The sequence below is a fragment of the Triticum aestivum genome, chromosome 5A, assembly GCF_018294505.1.
Source record: "Triticum aestivum cultivar Chinese Spring chromosome 5A, IWGSC CS RefSeq v2.1, whole genome shotgun sequence".
Classification (NCBI taxonomy): Eukaryota; Viridiplantae; Streptophyta; class Magnoliopsida; order Poales; family Poaceae; genus Triticum; species Triticum aestivum.
This window is the reverse complement of record NC_057806.1, coordinates 552,112,712-552,134,030: the sequence shown is the minus strand read 5'-3', so window position 1 is coordinate 552,134,030 and position 21,319 is coordinate 552,112,712.

Genomic DNA, 21,319 nt, shown 5'->3' with positions numbered 1-21,319 from the left:
AGAAAAAAAGTTCTTGTCATGAACCCAGGTAGCAATTTAGAGATTACAAGCCTGGATACAAGAATTGGGGGAAGGAGGAGGAAGGGGAAAGAGGTAGCCGCCGCCGCCGGTTCGTTGATCCACTGGATAGATTCTTCGTTGCTTTCTCTCCCAGTACTTGTAGCCCGTAGCAGTCGGTAATGCACAGGCAGGCCTGGCCCATGTGATATCCAAGGGCCAGCCCAGTATATGTATGGGCTAGGAAGGTCCCTGACAAGAACAGTGTGCTCTGGTTCATAGAAGATGTCCATGAAAGAGTTAGAAAGACCTGGAACAATTTGGCTAATACAGATAGTAAGACGGTAACTGTGGTAGTAGAGGGATAGGTGTAGCCAGCCACATATATGTCTATAAGATTGACAGGTGCAAATGGGCTCAATCTGAAAGTCGTGTAAAGAGATCATCAAAAGAAATTAAGCAAACAGCCATGAGAATAAGAAAGACAGCCACCAAAATCCATAACCTGATTTTTTGTATGCAGCGCTCAGAGACGATGAACTATTGGACCATTCTAACCAAGTTACTTAAGCAAGCTTTGCAACCGAAATGAAGCTGCTGTACTGAAACTTTGAACATCTGCACTTCGTCCACAACCGGTTCTCCTGCAACAAATAAAAATTCCATTTATTTAATAGAATGTGATACAAAATAGAAGAGGTAAAAAGACCTATGTTGCAAAAAGAGGAAGATTACCATCGTAAGAATCCCAACTAATTAAAATTATAATAGGGAAGATATGTTTTGTAAAATGAGGAAGATATATATTCTGCCTTGCTGGGTCAAACAGCGCAGGGCCACTTGTAATTTCATAGTGCAACAAAATTGTCATAAAGAGATACCGTAACTGAAAATGAGTAGCCCATACAATAGCTACTTCGAAAATCTTGAACCATTCATTATCATCCCTGACTAAGCCCCGGGCTTGTCAACACGTCTTAGAAAGTCCCATAAAGGACGCCATTATAACACCTCACATCCTCAAAGCAAGTGCACCTGTGACTACCATGAGTAACATCCGATGGGGAAAAAGCTCACCAGACATACATGGGAGCCTTGGTTGAGTGGTTGGGTATGCGGTTGTGCAGCCTAATGATCCGAGTTCAATTCCTAGAATTGACAGGTGATGCACAGGGGTTTTTCTTCATTTATTGACGATCAAGTTTGATGTGTGGTGGAACCACTCATCAAAAAATATCTTCATACTCATTTAAAAATTTCTGAGGACCATGTTTATCTTGATACTCATACTAAAATGGTCGTATGCATCCCTAATTGGTGCAGAGGGCGGGGAAGTAAAATTCTCCCCCATTTAAGGCATACAGTGCTGCCTCCTCTCGACTCGCCCCCGTGTGGTGGACGGCGGCGGCACAGCCGGGTCAGGGCCCAGGCGCGGGCTTGGTCTCCGGGTCACGGTCGGTGCAATGGCGGGTGCAGCACGTCGGCAGCTGGGCGGATCTGCAGATTCCATCCTTGTTTGGTCCTTGACAGCGCGGACAACTTCGGGGGGAAACCCTAGATCTCCTTGGGATCGAGCAATGGTGGTGCTTTTGCATCGTAGTCCCTCTTCAGGGCATCGTTTTGGAATTTGCTCCCGTTGAAGGGACCAGTGACGCCGACGGCACACGCCCGGTGGCGCAAGTGCCGATGAAAATCGCGCAAACTACGGTCATGGCGGATGATGGCGGCGTCTTTGATGTCGTTTCCTTGTCGAGGCATCATCATTGCAGTTTGCGTCATCAGGCTCAGGATGCTCCGAGGGAAACCCTAGATCTGGGTCTCCCGAATCGGACGATAATGGCGTTCTCTGTATCGCTTTCCCTCCTGGGGGCATCGTTTTGGAGCAAGTGATGGATGGAGGTGGCAAGAGGAGGAGCGGTGTTACATTTACCGCAAGGCCGACAACGGATCACGGCGGCATGGCGCTGCGGAGTTTCGGCGATGGGCGCGCGTGGATGGACACACGCAGGATGGTGGCGTTGTCTGGCATCGTGGTGGCGTCGACGGCAGGCCTGGCAAGGTTGATGCAGCAGTACAACACTGAAGATGGATTGGTGGCAGTTGGCTGCGGTGGTCTCATACCCGGCAGGCGTCCTGGTTGGGACCTCGGGTTTTAGATGTTAGGTTTGGTTGTGAGGTTTGTTTGGTATTAGGCCCAGTTAGCATCCTTTTATCAACTGGATAGGAGTAGCGACAGATATTGCTAGATGATGGTTTTAGTCTTACTGTTAGTATGACTTTGTAAGATTTTGTGTGAATAATTAATAAAATGGCTGCATGCATCGCCGTACATGGTAGATACAACCAATTCGACCGCCTAATTTTTATTTCCTCCGCCTTCTAGTCCATACTCTGTCCGAACTATCTCAGGTCCACTCCGGAGGGAAATTCATCAAATATCTTAAACACCTAGCATCCTCAAATTCTTGTAATTAGTGTTCTTATAGCGAGTATGTTCAGAGGACGGTAGAGAAAAAACAGGTTCGTATTAATTAACTTGTTAATTTGCTCTCTGCAGCCACTCACAAATTATACACAAACATAATCGACAAAATCCGGAGCTGACCCTCAAGTAAGCTAGCTAGGTTCTGGGCTTAGTGCTGAAGTGCATAGTACTGTGCTACATCACATTACAGGGAGACGATGATATGAGCAGGAGGAAATTGAGTATCCTGAACTGTAACAGAACAGCCCCATGACCGCAAACCGTCGATACATCAAGATCTTTATTTTACCATCTCTAAATAAATCTCTGAACACACAAAAGATCAAGGGACTGACTGAAGGCACAGTTAGCTTCAACCAATCTCTGTTATACTACATGAAGAAGAATAAAGCATGTGAGACTGGGTATCTCCATTGCCACTCTGCTCCACATTGGTCAGCTCAAACAGACTCCAGCCAGTACTAAATGGCAGGGAGCAGCGAAGGTTTAAGCCACATCCTATCTGATCCACCCAACGATTTACTAAGTTTAAGACTGGACTTACTTTTTTCCAGTAAAATAGCTTCCTTGCTATGCATTATTGATCTAGTAATCAATACCATAATCATCACTCATCATTATGGGTTTCACTCTTGTTTGTAAACTCTGCAGAAATATTAACCACATAAATCTTGTAAGCACTTATCTACGAAAAATTGGTTCTGCATGTAAGTACACTAATTCTTGCAAAACATAAATCTGCTTGGACTGAAATCCTGGAACATCATAACTGTTATTTGGCCTCTAAAACTTTCACCACATAAAACAACTACCGTGAGAAGGAACACGAGCACCACAAGTTAAGCAAATTTTCCAGCCTCGACATGATCTCTATTGTATTGTCTCAGCCCATGATCTCTAGTGTATTTGCCAACACCATGTCCAGCCACAGCCCACAGTGCATGGCAAAAATCAGACAACACAGATAACAACCTAGTGCTCAGTTACCATCTCTGACCGTCTTATCGCCCCTCACGTCGCCCTCACGGGCGACCCGGGGGGAAAACCCTAGCCGCCGCCCCTCGAGTCTCTTCCTCCTCTCCCCCTCCTCGCCGTCGTCCATAGCGCCGTCGGCCGAAGCCTGGCCGGCTGGGCGGCAGCGGAGCTTCTCCCCATCCTCTCCGTCTTGGCTGGCGTGGGACAGCGGGATCCAGAGAAACGCCGGGCGAACGTGGGGTCTGGCGGCGCGGCGGGCGTGTAACGCCCCGAGACCGTTGCGCCAGGTGTCTTCCAGTTATTCACCGTTGTTGCCTTGTCATTTGTTTGCGTGTCATGCATTTCATATCATGTCATCATGTGCATCTCATTTACATACGTGTTCGTCTCATGCATCCGAGCATTTTCCCCGTTGTCCGTTTCTCAATCCGACACTTCTACGTCCTCCGGTGCCTCCTTTTGTTCTTTTTTGGGTGCTGGTGTTAAACTTTCTCGGAATGGACCGAGATTTTCCAAGCGGCCTTGGTACACCACCGGTAGACCGCCTGTCAAGTTTCGTGCCATTTGGAGTTCGTTTGATACTCCAACGGTTAACAGGGGAACCGCAAAGGCCTCGTGTGTGTTGCAGCCCAACACCCCTCCAAAGTGGCCCAATAACCCAGCCAAACCCTCTTCATCCTCTTGGTCGTTCGATCACAATCGCGTGGGCAAAAACCGCACCTCATTTGGACTCTCCTAGCTCCCTCTACCTATATATATGTCCTCTCCCCCAAAATTTTCCGGATGAAACCCTAGCCCCGCTCCTCTCGCGCCGCTAGACAAAAATCGCCACCGACGGACATGTCCGCCGGCCACCTCACTCCGACCAATGAGGGGACGCCACATCATCGCGTCGGCACCCTCGCCCACTTACATCGCGCCACGTCAGCTCGCTCGCGCCTCCTCTCTCCACTGCGCCCGCCGCGGCACGCCGGGGCCCGGGTCGGGCCCTCCCGGCCCATCTCTTCGCCGCCGCGCTCCGCAGGCGCCCTACCCCGAGCGCCGCCCGGCTCCCTCCTCCGCCACCTCCTCGCGCCATCACGCCGCTCGCCGCCGGTGATCTCCATCTCGCCGGCCTTCGCCGTTGCCTGCGCGTTGTGCGCCGCCCGCCGTCTTCACTGTCGCGCCGCGCCGCCGCTTCAACTGCCGACCCGCGCCGCCACACTTGCTCGCCGCCGCCACCCTTTGTGCGCGCGCCGCCGCCCGGGGCCCCTTCTCACCGCCTCCTCGTCAGCTCGCCGGAGCGCCCACCTCGCCTCGCCGGAGGCCGCACCCTCGCCGGATTCGGGGAAGGTGGATGAGATCCACCAACCCCGGGAACCAAAAAGGCGCCCTCGCCCCTCCCGGATCTTCTCGTCCCGGGTCCTCCTCGTCCCGGTTCCCGCGAGGTCAAAATTTCTGCCAAGTCCCAAATCCGTGTAATTTTATGCACCTGTTCAACATGCCATAACTTTGTGTGTGTTGCTTCGTTTTATGCGTGTAGTATATCAAAATGTTCATCTGGATGTGCTCTTCATTTTGTCCCATTGCATCATGCTTGTTTGAGTCCATCTTGATGCCCAAATCATGGGTGTAAGAGTGTTATAAAATGTTAGGTGCTGATTCTTGGCAGATTATGAGCTTTTGTCATTTTTGCCATGATTATTGTGTGCTGCATATGGGCATTAGCTCTACATGTGTTTTGGGCTATGCCATTCCATGTTTACAGGGGTGTATGTCATGTATTTTTGTGATCAATGTGGTGACTAGCACAAGCATGCAAAGTAGCTCTCGTGATATTGCTGATTTCAGAGACTTAGAATTTCACTAAGTCTTTGTCTGCTGTTATTTTTATGCCATATATTCATGTTGCTATAGTGAGATCCATGCTTTTTTTTGAGTATGTTCAGTAAGGATGTTTTGGACATATGGATATGCTCTATCCATCCGTGTCCCTATGCATTTATGGAGTGCCCTAGGATGACTCAATCTTGCTCTACTTTTGATATAAAATGTTTCTGGCAGATTGTTTACATGTTAATCAATTTTGCCAAGGTCGTTGTAGTTGATCCATGCATGCTATGAGTTTGTGCTTGCTTTGGTTAGCTTCATGAACATGTCTTCTTGCTGGTAGTATGCTTAGCTTGTCATGAAATGCCTTGTGATGAGTGATTCGAGCTCGCAAACATGCCTTCATAATTCTGGTTATGCCATGCCAAGTTTTTCTGCTAAGTCTAAATCTGCTAACGAAACTTGCTATGTTTACCTGGGTGCCATCATATATTCTGATCCTTTTTGGCTTATGGTCAGTAAGGGACTTTTGTTATGTGCTTTGAGTAGATTCATGCTATGCTTTTGTTTTCTATAATCTTTTCCTGTAGCATGTTGTTAGCTTGCTCTGAACTTTGCTTCCTAATGTTAATTCCTGGCATGTTGTTATTTTCACTAAGTCTGTGATGCTGATATCTTTTACAATATTGCCATGCTTGTTTGAACCTGCTATTTTGTGATTTAGCCATAGCTCAGTGTTCATCTTTTGTCAAGCATCTTGAGTAGATCACTGCCATGTACTTCGTTGCCATGTTGGAGTGCAGTGGCTTAGTTTCTCGTTGCATTTTAGATAGCATTGTGCTCTTAATCGCAGATTTGTGCCATTATTGTTTTGCTTGCCATTTGCAAACCGTGTCTCCGATTCCGGCGATCTTTATATCATTTTCGACTGGAACCATCTCATCTTTCCAGCGGCACTCTTGGTTTGTCAAGTTGAGGCCTGATTCAATCTTTCCCTTCCGAAGCATGCATATGCATTGCATATCACATCTCGCATATCATGTCTTATTTTGCATCATGTTGCTTGCGCATTGCACCGTGTTTGATTATTGGTCTTTTGCTTCTGTGCTTGTCTTGGGTAGATCCAGGAGACGAGTTCGTGATCGTGGAACCTGTTGAGTATGCTTACGAGGATCACGCTTTCATCAACTCAGAGAACTTTGTAGGCAAGATGACCATACCCTCGGAATCACTTCTATCTTTGCTTACTAGATGCTCGCTCTATTGCTATGCCGCGATACCTACCACATGCTTTATCATGCCTCCCATATTGCAATGTTCAGCCTCTAACCCACCTTGTCTTAGCAAACCGTTGTTTGGCTATGTTACCGCTTTGCTCAGCCCCTCTTATAGCGTTGCTAGTTGCAGGTGAAGATGAAGTTTATTCCTTGTTGGAACATGTTTATTGTTGGGATATCACAATATCTCTTATTTAATTAATGCACCTATATACTTGGTAAAGGATGGAAGGCTCGGCCTTATGCCTGGTGTTTTGTTCCACTCTTGCCGCCCTAGTTTCCGTCATACCGGTGTTATGTTCCTTGATTTTGCGTTCCTTACGCGGTTGGGTGATAATGGGAACCCCTTGACAGTTCTCCTTGAATAAAACTCCTCCAGCAAGGCCCAACCTTGATTTTACAATTTTCCTCACCACCACCTACTTTTTCCTTGGGAGTCGCGCTCCCGAGGGTCATCTTTATTTTAACCCCCCCCCTCGGCCAGTGCTCCTCTGAGTGTTGGTCCAAACTAGAGCCCCTTGCAGTGCCACCTCGGGGAAACTTGAGGGTTGGTTTTAGTTGTACGAATTGCTCATCTGGTGTGCCCTGAGAACGAGATATGTGTAGCTCCTATCAAGATTTGTCGGCACATTCGGGCGGCTTTGCTGGACTTGTTTTACCATTGTCGAAATGTCTTGTAACCGGGATTCCGAGTCTGATCGGGTCGTCCTGGGAGAAGGAATATCCTTCGTTGACCGTGAGAGCTTGTGATGGGCTAAGTTGGGACACCCCTGCAGGGTTTTGAACTTTCGAAAGCCATGCCCGCGGTTATGGGTAGATGGGAATTTGTTAATGTCCGGTTGTAGAGAACTTGACACTTGACTTAATTAAAATGTATCAACCGCGTGTGTAGCCGTGATGGTCTCTTTTCGGCGGAGTCCGGGAAGTGAACACGGTTTTGGAGTTATGCTTGTGCGTAAGTAGCTTCAGGATCACTTCTTGATCATTCTTAGTTCTAGATCGTACTTTGCTTCTCTTCTCGCTCTCTTTTGCGTATGCTGGTGCTTGCTGCAGCTCCACCTCACTACCCTTTTCCTACCCATAAGCTTAAATAGTCTTGATCTCACGGGTGTGAGATTGCTGAGTCCCCGTGGCTCACAGATATTTCCAAAACGGATGCAGGTGCCGATGATGCCAGTGCAGGCGACGCAACCCATCTCAAGTGGGAGCACGATGAAGATCTTGTTCCTTGTTTTGTTTCTTTTACGGTCGATCAGTAGTGGAGCCCAGTTGGGGCGATCGGGGATCTAGCATTTGGGGTTGTCTTTATTTATTTTGGTTCCGTAGTCGGACCTTGATTGTATTCGCGATATTGTATGATATTTATGTATTGTTTGAAGTGGCGATTGTAAGCCAACTCTTTATCCCTTTCTTATTCAGTACATGGGATGTGTAAAGATTACCCCTCTTGCGACTTGCCTACTATGCGGTTATGCCTCTAAGTCATGCTCCGACACGTGGGAAATATAGCCGCATCATGGGTGTTACAGGGCGGGTCTCCCATCGGCGTCGTGCGCGGCGCGGCGGTGGCGACCTGCGTGTCGTGAGGTGGTGGCTGCATTGGCCTGACCGGTGGTCGCGGGTGCCGTCGGATCCTTCTGGATCCTTTCTTCAGACTCCGTCGGCCGCCGCGGGGTGGTGATGATCATCGCTGGCCACGTCGGATCGTTGGATTCGGCATCTGGAGATCTACAAGGAGTTCTTCTCGATCCTCCTTTCTGGTGGGTTGAGCCCCATGTCTCTTTCATCTTCGCGGGTTTCGGATCGTGGCTTGCCGGATCCGGAGTACACGGAGGTTTGGTGGCATAGGATGGGGACTGGAGGTAACTTTGGTCGGCGTGTTTGGCCCGGCATCGGCGACGTCGCTTGACGCCGTTACCCTTCCTGGAGGAGAAGCCGAGGTCCCCCCTATCCACCCCAGAACCCCTCCTGGACGAAAGTCCAAAATTCAGTCTGGATTGGGCGATGGCGGTGTCCTGCACGTCGTATCCTCCATGGACGCGCCATCTTGGGAGGAACTGCTATTCGGGGGAGAGATGTTGTGGATGGTGGGCTCCGAGTAGCTCCAGCAGTGGCGATGGTGTGGAGGTTGCCAGGTGGTGCAGCGTTGTATCTACCGCGTCATTGACGACGAGTGGCGGCGGCATGGTGCAGCTGCATATCGACGACGGATGCGGGTGGATGGACAAGCGCAGGGTGGTCGAGCTGTCTGGCGCCATGGTGGCATCAACGGCAGGCCTGGCAAGGTCTGTGCGTTAGTACCTGCTCTGGAGATGGATCGGTGGAAGAAGGCGGCGGCAGCCTCGGTGAGTGCGCCGGACTGGCGTGTGACCCAGTCCCGGTATGTGGCTAGGATGGGGCATCCGACATTAGATGTTAGCATTTGGTGCGATGTCTGTTTGGTATTAGGCTCGGACATTCGACACCACTGCATCAAGGGGGGAGGAGTAGCGATAGATGTTGCCTAGATGGTGGCTTCAGGCTTATTGATGTACTATTTTGTAAGGTCATTTGTGCTTAATAATTAATAAAGTGATTGTATGCATCATCCAGATACAGAGATCGGGGATGCATCCTCTTTTTCTAAAAAAAACCACCTCTGAATAAATCTCTGAACACACAAAAGCTTGAGGGCACTCAGTTAGCTACAACCAATCTCAAGAATAAAGGGAAGGGGGAACAACAGGGCTGTTTTTGAGTGTGGTCGAGGCATCACATACCTCTGGTGTAGCCACCGTCGGCGATATTGGATGGCTCGACAAACTTTCTTCTACCTCCGGCGAACTCGGTGCTTCTTCCTTCGACGAACTCAAAGGCGACATGATGCTTCTCTGGACCCAGAATTCTGGGAATTGATGGATTTTCTGATGGAGATTCCGGCCAGAAACACTTCCTTCTTATAGCAGCGAATTCCAATCCGGGTCGGGACTCAATTGATTTATCTATTGGAGAAGGACACGGGAGCAGGATGTCCGTCAGAGATTGAAATCAAACGCGTGAGCAGGATGTCCGTTAGAGATTCAGAAGCCTACTACGGTGCAGGCCGGAGACGACTGGCAGTGGTGGACAGCTCACAGTGGCGCGTGCTCGCGTCCGGCGCTGGTGCACAACGTACTCACCCTGCCTCCTCCGGGCATGGTCTCCCTCCACCACCAGCGCGAGTGCTGAAGCCGAAGCCACTCCATCGTCGCCTCCGCTTACCTGATGCAAACACCTCCGCATCCATGGTCGACTTCTCCCATCGTCCTATCCTCCGACCGCCCCTTGAATATCCGACGCCCGTGCCTCCTTGCCTGCCTTCTCGCCGTCCTCTGCTCCGGCCGCCACTTCGCTACCCGACGCCGATGCCTCATTGCCTTTGGCCGCCTCTGCCTCCTCATGTTGGCCGACAACCAACGCCACCACTCCACCTCGACGCGCGGCAGAAGCCGTCTCCGCCGCACATGCCTCGGCGAGCATCGTCCATCCTCCCCACGCGAGGCACGATGGCCGGACAACCACCACCACCACCACTGCCCCGCCTCGCCGCGCCTTCTCCGCCGCACACACCCCGTCGAACGTCCTCCATCCTCCCGCGCGAGGCACGGCGGCCGCCGGCTCAAGACATAATGGATAAGATGAAGGGGAGGGTAAGGACTGAATTCAAATAACTATAGGGTTTGTTTTGTAAAAGTGAAATGTTTTCTCAGAATGCCACTAAAGAAGGGACCGGGGGTTGATTTCATGTAAACCGAGGGGCTTTTTTGAAAAACTAACACTACGACGGACCACCGGAAGCAATAGCTGTTTTATTATTACTAGCACAAATGCCCGTACGTTGCAACGGAAGAAAACAATGGTTCCTATCAATCAAGGTTGGCCAGGTTGAGGAACTATGTAGTAGAAGAATGGTCGCTACTGACAAGGAAGGATGGATCAATCGAGGAACGTGTGGCGTGAGCTCGAGACGGCGGTATGATTCCATGTAAACTAATTGACTGAACAACATTAAGTTTAGATTATTAGATCTACTGAAAAATTATGCATAATAGCTCAAATTTTCTGTGCAATAACACAATCTCCAAAAAAATGGCCACTTCTTTTATATATACACACAGAGAAAAGAGTAATGTAAACATTCTTTACCGAGAATGCGCATTGGTATTTTTGGATTTTTGAATAAACGAATGCTTAGGATGGCACATTCTATAGCCTTCGTGCCCCAAAGCAACCAAGAGGTTGGGAGTTCAATATCAAAACCAAACATATATTTTCACCTTTTTTGTCAAAGGTGGCAGGAGCAGGCCCATCACAGGAAGGTCTAGGCCCAGCCGGTTGGGGCGTAGCGCATGTTTTCATGTGAAACGGTACCACCTCGTCGGGTAATAAAATAATTTTAAAAATTCAAAATAATGAAATCACCTAAGCGGGACGAAACCAAGAATATCACCTTGCTTTAATAGTAGGTATAGACTAGCAAAAAATGCCCGTGTGTTGCAATGGGAAAGAAAAAAATTGCATGTATGTACTTCAAAAAGTATGGCTCATGACCTCCGTAGGTCCACACCATCTTCTCTAACACGATGCTCACCTATGTCACCTCTTAAAGCTCCTTTCCGCTCTCATCGATAGTGGTCACGGTGTCCAAGACAATGCACACGAGCAACACAAATAATGATAGAAATGAGTAGAGTGTGTTTTTCCATATAACTTCATTCAAAACAAATAATAAATAGCACATAGGTAATCATAGCGCATACCATCAAAATATACAGCCATTAATATTGTGTAACCGTTTTCTCCGGCTAACAAAATCACTTTGATATTATTTTAAAAGCTACATCCTTTTGATCGATGGATGTGTACAATTGAAAACCTTGACAATTGAAATATAAAATTAAGTTGTTAAATTTTGATCTACCGATATTTTTTTGATTTTTTATAATCAAACTACATGGTCATGTGCAATTTTCCTTTTTGAGAAGCACCATGTGCAAATTAGTACTCTAGCCAACCACGTAATTTGAATTGACCTCGTACACTTAGAATTTTTTAAGCAAACCCCATACATTTGGATTTTTTTTAGATAAACCGTACACTTGGATGTGTTACCACGGGCCAGCTACTTGGGCCTGACTAACCTCGCAGGAAGTCGAGCTAACACCTATGGCCCAGCCGCCCCACCGCTTGGGTATGGCAGCGCACACGCCTTATCCCCTAGTTCCCCACCGCTGAAACCTTATCCTCTCGTCTCGATTCTTCCTCTCCCTCTTTTTTTTTGTGAAATAAGAGCTTCCATTCATTAAACAACAGGATTACAATCGTTCTGCAGACAAACAACTAAAAAACGTGGTACATAATTTATCTAAAGACATCTTCTCCTAGTTGATGTTGCCTGCTTAGCACACAAATGTGCACCTTCGTTAGCCTCACGACCAACAAAATTTAATTGGAAAGACTGCAAACTCCCGCTGAGCTCTTCTATTTCCTGGAGTATCGGAGCTATGACAGAACGATTTTGGTTTCTGTCCCTCCATAGCTTAACAACCTCCTGGGCATCAGACTCAACGATAACCTTTGATAGACCAATATCACAGGCGAGTCTTACACCATCACGTACGGCAAGGGCCTCCATAATTAAAACATTGGCCGTCTGACCATACCAGATGGCTTGGCCCCGTAGTAAGGCACCACAATGATCACGAACAATCACACCTGTAGCTCCCTCATTATTGTTTGGCGAGAAGCTAGCATCCACATTGAGCTTAATAATGCCAGAAGCTGGAGGTTTCCACCTTGGCCGCTCCTTATGGTGTTGCTTCCCTGAAGCCTGTCCTGTTAGTGTAAGATCATAGGCAATATCAGCAGTCCACTTCACAGATTTAGACACGGATCCTACTCTCTGTTTATGGTGTCGAGCATTCCGCTCAGACCATACAACCCATCCACCACATAATATAACAGCCGCATCTTCAGAAGAAACTTTGCTGCTATCAATCAGATCTACAGTCCAAAAATCTGGGTGAAGCTCCGGCACCTTGACTGAAGTGAGATTCTTCAACTCCTGCCAGAACAATTTGGCCCATGTACAGTCGAACAAGGCATGTTTGATGGTCTCCTCTCTACCACATGTTTGACAGAATGAGATACAATCCATATGCCTCTCATGGAGAATCGCTCGACAAGGTATAAATTTTTTAATGACCCTCCACCAGAAGTTACGTACTTTTGGTGGTACTCGCATTTTCCAGAGCTTTTTCCAAAACAATTGTTTGTCGCCATTCGATCTAGATGCTGAACTGATAGAGTGATTCATTTCCAGAAGAGCTCGGTAGGCTGACCGTACTGAAAAATTGCCATTTCTCTCCAAATGCCATGCCCATCCATCTTCTGCCAATCGGGCAGTCGGAATTTGCAAAATAGCCCGAGCATCAACTGGCATAAACTTTGCTTTCACGAACTCCTTATTCCACTCACCCGAGTCCGGGTTTAATAATTCTTCCACCAAATTTATTCCTGATGATTGCAACTTAAAAATAGGCTTTAGCCCAGGATTAGTAGGGATCCATGGGTCCTCCCAAATTCTTGTTGATGATCCATCGCCAATGCGTCGAATGAGGCCCAACTCCAAGGCTTCCCTGCCAGAAATGATTGCCCTCCATGTTTGTGAGGAATTTCTCTTACACCCTATAGTCATAAAGTTGCCATCATTAAAATATTTTCCTTTCAACACCTGTGCACACAACGTCTCCGGGTAACAAATCAAACGCCACCCTTGCTTCGCTAGCATAGCTTTATTGAAGAGGACGAAGTCTTTGAAACCCATGCCACCGCATACTTTGGGTATGGTGAGATCCTTCCATTTGACCCAATGCATCTTCCTTTTGGTCTCATCTCCCCCCCACCAGAACCGGGCAATTGCTGCTATTACCTTTTTACACAACTTCTTAGAAAGCTTGAAACAACTCATGGAATATGTCGGAATAGCTTGGCAAATTGATTTAATCAATACCTCACGGCCTGCACTGTTTAGTAATTTTGGCGCCCAACTTGTAACAAGTTTCTTAATAGTAGCCACAATATGATCAAAGTGCTGATCAGAGGATCTTCCCACAGCCGTAAGAAGTCCCAAATATCTTTCCACCAAGGCTTCCGTCGGAATCTCCGTATTTTGATGAACTGCCGTTTTCATAGCCTCGTCTGCATTGCCACTGAAAAATATAGCCGATTTGTTTTTATTCACCATTTGCCCGGAACCCATACGATATTGTTCCAACACATCTTGCAATCTGTGAGCACCCTCCGTTGTTGCTTGTGTAAATACCAAACAGTCATCAGCAAACAACAAGTGAGATATCCAAGGGCAATGGATACCAACTCTCACCCCCTTTGATAAATGTCCTACACCATAATTCTTTAACATACAAGAAAAGCCTTCAGCACAGAGAAGGAATAAATATGGCGAAATAGGATCGCCTTGTCTGATACCCTTTGTTGGCTTGAAAACTTCAGAATAGTTGCCATTAACTCTAACAGAGAAAGAAACAGTCTCCACACAGGCCATAACTCTATCGATCCATTGTACAGCAAAACCCAACTTACCCATAATTGCTCTCAAATATGACCACTCCACACGATCATAGGCTTTCGCCATGTCCAACTTTACCGCACATGCAGCAGCTTTTCCTCTTTTCCTCTTCAAATAATGGATGCATTCATAGGCTAGTAACACACTGTCCGTAATGAGACGGCCGGGAACGAACGCGCTTTGTTCTTCCGAGATTAACCCCTCAAGAAAAGGTCTCAATCTTAGAGCTAGTACTTTCGAGGCAATTTTGTAAAGCACATTGCACAGAGAGATTGGACGGTATTGAGAAAATTCCTACGGATTCTTACCTTTCGGTATGAGAACTAAGACAGTCGAGTTAACAATATCAGGCATAGTACCTCCCTCCAGAAAATTCCTTACCACTGAACAGACCGTACCTTTCAATAAATTCCAGTGACGAATATAAAAACCAGCTGTGAAACCATCCGGCCCCGGAGATCTGTCCGGATGCATCATGAATAAGGCCTGCTCAATTTCATAATCTGTAATTGGCTCACACAACTTGATATTCATTGCATCATCAACCTTCTGCTGCACCCAATTAGTCACCAAGCTCGGATCAGTTTCAACTTGGGCTGTAAAAAGATTCTTATAAAAGTTGATTGCCTCAGCTTCCAAATCAGCCTGGGCGGTCACAACTGATCCATCCTCTCTTCTAATAGACTTTATTTTATTAGTTCTGGATCTTTCTCTCGCTTTTGCTTGAAAGAAACCAGTGTTGCGGTCTCCCTCCGCAAGCCAAAGAGCTCTAGAACGTTGCTTCTCTATTGCCTCTTCCCTTGCTAGCAATTCTGAAATCCTATTCATTAAATCCGTTTCCTCCTTAGTTGGACCAGACCGAAGAGATCGTTCCCTTAAATTATTTAGCCGAGCCCGCATAGTCTTTAGTTGCTTCTCACTTTCCTCATCTTCATTCGCGCAAGGTGCGGGCTTTGCAAGGCTGCTCTCCAAGGGGCAGGCGACAGCCACTGGTGACACCGTGTGTCACAACACACGCATTTTCAACTTGTACACTGGTAATTGTTTGAGGAGTGTGGCTTGTGTGTTTAAGTTGTTCCTTCGTAGCCTTCCATTGAGTTTAATATGTTCCTTCACTGCTTGTTGCTGCCTCAAGCAGCCGCCGTATATAAATTAATTAGATTGATTACAAAGGAACGAGGTGGTACTATTTATATTTTGATAATAAACATATTTCTTATTACAACAAAAGCACGCAACCACACTCGTTCCTATCCCCCCCCTTCGCAAATCCTCCCTTTTTGCCACTCTAGTAGCCTGACCTCCCTGCTTCCGACCGCGCCTGGAGAGGAGCTCCAGCTGTGCCACGAGCAGGCCAGCCCAGGAGCTGTCGCTGCCCCCTCTCTCCTTCTCTCTCTTGGCTTTTACCTTCTTCTTCTCTCTGTTTCTAATCTTTGTTTTCTATAGGGAAGTCACCATGGAACAACCCCGCTGCCTTGGAGCTCGCCCCGCCTCCGGCCGGCCACCCATCCGTCGGCCTCGTGCTCCTCCACCACGATCCGTCCGCCCCACTGCTGGATCCACGCCGGAGCAGCCGGGTCCGCCGCCCAGACCACCAACCAAGAGCCGCCTCTTGCCTGTCCTACGGTCGGGAGGAGGACGACCGAGAGGAGCGGCCATTGATCCGTCACCTGGGCCGCCTTGGAGCACGCCCTGCCTCCGGCCCGCCACCTCTCCGTCAGCCTCGCGCTCCTCCGACATGATCCGTCTGCCCCGCCGCTGGATCCGCCGCCCAGACCACCAACCAAGCGTCGGCCCTTGCCTTTCATACGAAACTAAGCTACAACATCCAGCTACGCTAGCCCACTTATCTGACTATGTACAACTTACACACTAGTTATATCGTTCTGAAACAAGAATAAACAAAAAAGGCAGTGATTAGTAACTGAAAATTCAAACTGGCAGCCTCATTTGTACGGGTTTTAGAACAATGTACCCTAGTTTTATCATTTTTTCTGCACGTCTCACATGGTTCACAAACCCGGGCGTCCTCTTCACTCCTTTTAAGATGTAAAATATCATGATGTTTGCACGTAAGTTATCAGGTACAAAATTCTAATGTTGCCATGCTTTTCTCACTCCAGTTTTTGGGGTATGTTTCTCAATAGCTTTTTCTCTGTTTGTATTTAAATTATCAGGTATCGGCTTCGTATATTACCATGATATTTGCAGATAACTTATCGGGAGTGTATTTTTCAACACCCCCTCCAGGTCAATGTTACCATGGTGTTTGTATGTAAGTAATTAGATCTGTGATGAGTAAATTATCACGTTATTTAGACAGAGGTTATCACGTGTTCATTAAAAAAATTCACTTGGACAAATTTACTACGGTGTTTTGTACCAAAGTTATCATGTTTGCGGTGTGTAAATCATCATGCTAGGTACATAGAAGGTACTGCATGTACCTTTTCAACAATTTTTTCACCCCCATATCATAAAAATTACCATGATGTTCATACACAAGTTATCAGATCTGCATGAGTAAATTATCATACTATTTACACAAAGGTTATACGGGAAATGTTTTCAACAACTCTTTCTCTGAGTCAAAAATTGTCGTGGTGTTTGTACGAGTATTATGTGGTGTGTATCTTACTGTGTTATTTAAACATAATTTATCGGGGTATGTTTCAACATCTTTTTTCTCAGAGTCAAAAGTTAGCACGGTGTTTGTTCGTAAGTTATCATGTCTGCGGTGCGTGAATTACCATTATATTTACATAAAAATTAACGGGAATTATTTTCTCAATAAATTTTCAACTAGTCAAAATTACTGCAACGTTTGTAAGTAAATTAGTATGTCTGCAAGGTCTAAATTACCATGCTATTTACATAGAAATTACCGCGAGTATTCTCTAAAACATTTCCCTATCCAAAATTACCATGGTGTTTGGATGTACATTACCGTGTTATTTGCACAGAAGCTATCAAGGGTAATTTGCAATGATTATTATCCTAGTTAAAATTACCAAGGTGTTTGGATGTAAGTTATCAGGTCCGTGAGGCATATATTACCATACTATGTACAAATAAGTTAGCAAGAGTATATTTTCCAACAATTTTTTCGTAGGGCAAAAGTTATCATGGTGTTTGTATGTAAGTTATCGGTTATGAGTTGCTTATACTATCATGATTTTTTAATTAGTGGGGGTATGTTTGAACAAAAAAAATCCGGGGTCAAAAACTTATCATGGTTTTTGTAGGCAGTTTAACAGGTCCGCAGTGCTTAAAATAATATGCTATGTGCACAAAATTTACCATTGTATGTTTACAACAAATTTTTTTTCATCGAACAAAAAATTATTGTGGTATTTCAGACGTAAGTTATCAAATCTATGGTGCTTATATTATCGTAATATTTACACAAAAATTATCGAAGGTATGTTTTCAATGTTTTTTAGTCGTGACTCAAAATTATTGTGGTGTTTGTGTGTAAGTTATCTAGTCCTTGGTGCGTATATTACCAACTATTTACAGAGAAAATCACCGGGGTTATATTTTTCAGCAAAAATTTAGGGTCAAAATTACTGCGGTGATGGTACCTAAGTTATCAAAATCAGTATAGGGAACATTTTCAAGGAGCAGTTTACTGCGAGTGAGAGAGATACCTACCTGACAAAATATCATTCTTTTCAAAACTACTTTTTTTCTTACCAAAAAAGAAAGGTCCACGAGAATTATAGCAGCAGATAGCAGTACCATGAAGGAGCACGGACGTGTAATTTGCTAACTAGCAGCACGCTAGCTAGCTTGCCAAAAAACTAGCATTCGTTGGAAACAAAATTAAGGCATTCGTTGTACTAAAAAAGAAAAGGCATGTGTTGCCCAGAACCAAAATACTATTGTCTCCTCTGATTTTAGTTGCTACCTGAAGTTCAGCTGGAGCTACCGTGATTGAGTGCAGTCTCGCGGGAGCAGACCCGCCCAGCACTGCAGCTGCAAGAACACCAATTAGTCTGGGAGACATAGAACACATCGATCGATCTAGGATTCAGCCGAACCGACGGACGCAAAGAATCAATCGATCGGTTAGCCGAAGAGTAGGTACCTCCTGTTCAGAACAAGTTGAAGCGGCGGGATCCTGGTTGGTGGGCGGCGGCGCGCGTCGCCGGGGCTGGCGGACCCGAGAGAGGGAGGGGCAGCGGTTCGCTGGGGGTCGGAGGGTCGGCGGGATGCAGGTGGTACTGGTGTGGGCTGGCCGGCGCGGCGGGTGGGTGGTTGTCGTAGCGCCGACTATAGGTGGTGGACCTCGCAGCAGCGGCGCGCGCGACCAGGTGTAGGTCGAGACCTCCTCCAGCTCCAGGTCGAGACCTCCCCCAGCTGCAGGTAAACCGAAGGGATGGGGAGGCAGTGGTTGGTCGGGAGGCGAGCGGGACGTGGTGGGGAGGCGGCGGTTGCCCGGACGGAGCGTGGGGCGGTTCAGGAAGCGGTGGTTGGCTGGATTTCGCGGTTTTGTTGTCGGGATGGGGGCGGCGCGTGTGGCAGGGGGTCGTCGCCGGAAGAGGAGCTGGGCGAGGCCGGGGGCAGCCTAGATGGCAGGGGAGGCGTGACAGCATACCAAAGATAGGCGGCGGGATCGCACGTCGACGCTTGGTGGCGGCAGGCAGTGGCGGCATCGGTTCCGGGCGGATCCAGGGGAAGGAGGCGGCGCGTCGGCCGGATACGGGGATGGGGAAGGGGCAGGGACGGGCGAATAGCTCCCATGCGACGTCGTTGGTGTGTATTGTCTCTCATTCGATGTTGTTGGTTGTAATAGCTCTCATGCGACATCTGCGTTGGAAAAAATAGCTCCCATGCGACACTGCTGCCTAATCCAAAGACACATGTTTAAAACTCGAATCAGGTGAGCGGGACCCACAGCGCGGGACCCACAGCGTGGGACCCACTAACTTATCCAACTCAGCATTGGTCAGGTGAGCGGGACCCACTGCGTGGGACCCACTAACTTATCCAGGTCAGCATTGGTACAAGAGGACACCGAGCCGTGCAGCACCCGAGCCCATCCTCGCCCCCCCACCCCCTCCCCGACCGTTGTTGTTCTTCTTCTCCGGCGACGACGCGCAGCAACGCCGTTCCGGGCCGCGACCTAGCAATGTCGAGCTTCGCTTCAGCCTCCCGCCGCTCATGGCTGCGCTATGGCGCAGTGCCCATGACAAGGTGCCCTGCATGCCCACGTATCGCACCCCTGAAGCGGCTAGTCACAACGACCGACAAGAGTGGCAACCTTGGGCGGGAATTCGTGAAATGCGAGAGCAAACCAGAGCAGGGAAAGGTGAGATTTTACTTCTCAATATGCCAATTTTGGTTTTTGTATCCCAATTTCATATCACAATTTTCCCCATTTTTCATCGGATTTGGGATTTAGGGTTCATCTTTCCAATTTCAGAAATTCAAGCAATGCACCCATTTTGAGTGGCTAGATGAGTACATAGAGCGGATTCAACTGGAGGGTGCATCAGGGGAGCTCGATTTACCGTTGGAGGCGGAGAAGTTGGGCAAGTTTGGATCGGGCGCTTCTGGATCTGGGGCCCCTGGATCTGCCCATTCCATTGGGGCTAGTGTGGGGGATGCAATAGTGACGGCAGAGCTGAAGAAGCTAAACAAGCAGATGAAGAAACTCATCGAATTGCAGAAGCAGGGCAATTTGATGGGGCTGATGGCCGGACTTTTTTATGTTTGTGTAATTGCTCTCGCATTTGTTTATGTGATGATAATTAGTCGTAAGTGAATAGATTGGGCATCATTTGTAATCCTAATGATATGTATATTTGAATAAAAGTGTTGTGTTGTACGAATTCAGCATGTCCTCTCCACTCTGTTTCGGCCCCGTTTTTTAGTTTTTCAGTTCGTCATCAGTTTCAGTTTAGTGGTAGAGGAAGAAAAGGAAAAAAAGGTTCGTCCACAGTTGCCTGAAAAGGCCAGGCCCATATAGAAGTTAGGCAGGGCCGAATAGAACATATCCAGGCCCATTGCTAAAAGGAGTGCAAAAAAAGTGCACACGGTCATTGACATCGATATATCTTTTTGGCTTTAGATCATTTCACAAATTTTAAGTTTCCTGCGGTCACCTTTTTTGAGATAACTCATCTGATAATTATTTGAGATATTTTTATGCATAAGCTATTTGAGATAATTATTTGAGCAGTCTTTGTGAACCAAAAAAGTTGCAATTGTTTGGTTCTAGTTTATTTCAACCAAGCACCATTTCTTAATATATTTTTTTACTTGTGCTATGGTGTTTTCAAAGTTTTTACTCATGTGTTTCAACCGAAAAAGGTTGTGCCCCTCTCAAAAAAAGAAGACATGCATCTAGTGTGCCCCTAGTAGCATCTCCTTACAACATAGAGGGGCATCCCCTTACAACCAGGGGCGGATCCATACTTGGTCATGGGTGTACACCCAAATCTTTTGGCTAGACATTTTTATATATGGTGTATACTTTAACACTTACGCATGTCATCATCACCAGATAATTAGCATTTTTCTTGCCCATTGTGTTCAAATGCATTGTATACCAACTGTATGATTATGTAGTACAATACATAATCTCTATTGTCAATTTCTTGGTAACGTACATTTTAGATACCAGATCAATTGTTTTTTAGTACACATGGCCACATAAATAAAATGCAATGGAGAAACTTTAGGACCGAAAAAACATATAGATAGATAGAGGGGCATCGGGTACCCTAGTAGCATAGATAGATAAAACATATAGAGGGGCATCCCCCCACTACATATAGTTCATAAAACATGAAAGTAAATAATTAAAACTAGATATATAAAAGACACGGGCACACACGCCCGAACCAACACAAACACAAACTAGAGCCCCAAACTAGATAGATAGAAGACTCGCCCCTTGAACAACTCCTTGGCCCCTCCTCCTTGCCACTCCTTGGCCCCTCCTCCTTGGGCCCCTCACTCGTCGTCCTCCGGCATCTGGTAGGGGAGGGTGTGCATGCCGTTGGGGTGAGGGAAGATGTGGTGGAAGTTGGTGAAGATGTTGTAGGTCGTGAACGCGATAAACTCGCATCCACACCAGAACACCTCCCCGAGGAGGTGGTGAGCGTTGTAGGGGTTGGTGAAGGTGACGTAGAGGCCGATGACGAAGCCGTTGGGGCCGGC